The sequence below is a fragment of the Nesoenas mayeri genome (genome assembly GCF_963082525.1).
Source record: "Nesoenas mayeri genome assembly, chromosome: 10".
Lineage (NCBI taxonomy): Eukaryota > Metazoa > Chordata > Aves > Columbiformes > Columbidae > Nesoenas > Nesoenas mayeri.
Genome location: NC_137560.1, coordinates 16,404,555 through 16,406,540, shown reverse-complemented (window position 1 = coordinate 16,406,540; position 1,986 = coordinate 16,404,555).

The following is a 1,986-nucleotide window of genomic DNA, read 5'->3' as shown; positions in this document are numbered from 1 at the left end:
ATCTGACAACTGTACTATTGAAAAGCACTACGTAAAATAAACCTGGGGAAATCATTTAGCATGCAGAGGAGGCTGTTCAAATGGATGAATGGGGAAGGATATCTTCAGGCATGTGATTTTCACCCCACTTTTGGACTGTACATGGTCTCCCACCAGCCAACAGGGCCGGGGGCCACTGAGGCAGCCCGACTGCAATGGATCCACACTTCCCTTATCTGGGGAAGTGTTGGAGGAGATGACAATGACACACAGCCCTGGCCTTGGCTTGGCCAGCATCCCGTTTCCTCTATCTCTGCCGTGGTTAGCAGCCGCTCACTTCTCGTCTCCCTTACAAACATAATTTCCTGGAAAACCATCCAGAAGTGCAGATGTGAAGTTGTCCGTACGCAGGCTGGGTGCAGGCAGGAGCTGAGCCCAGCTGGGATGGCCCCTCTGAAATGTGGTTTGATACTGACAATTGTTATTTCTTATATTTTCCGCTTTTTCCTCCTGCAGAAGAGATTTGTTTTCCTCCCGCTGTGACAGAGCTGTGCTCTCATTACTCGTTCAATTTTTATCTTTTATGGCAATGAATTGAGGGGGTTTTTGGCCATGAACTCATTTATTCTGCCTTTGCCCTGATTAGCTCACATTTGCTTTTCCTTCACTTCCTGCAAGAACATCTTTTCCTACAAAAACTTCATTCATTTATCTTTAAGGCATTTATTTGTAAACCACTACTATGCCTTTGTACTTAATCCAAAGGCGAAAGCTCTGGTATCTCTAGGAGATGTTTGCAATCTGACCACAAAATGGAGCCCTGTATGTGGTGGAAGTTTGCATGTAGGTTAGGGCCATTCCCCTGGGTCACACCAGAGTTTAGCCCTGCCTTGTGTTTGAGACCATGGAGTAGATGCCAAGAGAAAATATCTAAGGACAAGGCAAGAATGCTCTGATACCACCTTCAGCATCATTCTGATTCGTGGCAATCGATGGCTTGGGGACTTCCCACGCTAGAGGTTGTGTTGCCTCTTGGTTTTTAATGTCTGTGTCTCTAATCCCCGTTTAAACACTGTGTTTAGTAACATTTGTCTATGTGGTGGCTGACAAAGCCTTCTGTAAGTGGCTTTTTTATTTTCGTTAGCAAAATATTTTTGGGTTCCATAAAACGTTTCCCTTAAAAAAACAAACAGAATAAATCTTGGTCATCTATCAAATTTAGCACTGTAAAAATCATAGCAATTCCCAAGCCAAACCCATTGTCTCAGCTCAGACTCTTTGAAAGCTTCCCTGAGCAATGGGAGTTTCCTGGGGTGCAGGGATCTCCGGGGGGAACGGTGCATGTCCTGAGACTGTAACTTCTCCATGCAGGAGTGAATTTACATCTGCAAAACCTCCCCAGGGGTGGAATCAGTCCAATGGCATCTTGCTGGAATTTTTCCAAGTAAATGGATTTTTCCTGTACTGAAGGTACTGTCGTTATTTGCCATATTTTGTGTGTTCCTTGTGTGACCATTGTGCTCACCGCACTGTCTAGGAGCTGATTTCTCCAGGGTTTGCCCACATCCCTGTACAGACCATTGCTGTATCCTGATGCTCGTATCTCCTCTTTGCACTGTAGAGAGAAAAGAGCCAGCCCGAAGGGGGTGGTGTCTGCCTCTCTAAACCTTTTCTGGTGCCTGCATGCCCCAGACTCCTCTTAACGGCAACAGCAGCTCTTCATGCCGGTGTTTTTTCTGTTGCTGGGATTAATTTTTGCTTGATGCATCAGGTTGTATTTCTCCCCTAAGCAAAATGTTACCTTCTCGTTTTAAGTCTTGCCCCTGCACCTTTATTTCTCCCTTGAAGCAATTTTGTTTCCGGGGTGAATTTTTGGAGTGGCTCCTCTGCTGATTTCACTTCTCTACTATAATAATGTTGAATAAACCTGACCCTTGCCGCAGCCAAAATCTCCGCACACCTTCTCTGCCTTTCCCCGTGGCTTTGCATACTTGGCATCCCATTTCC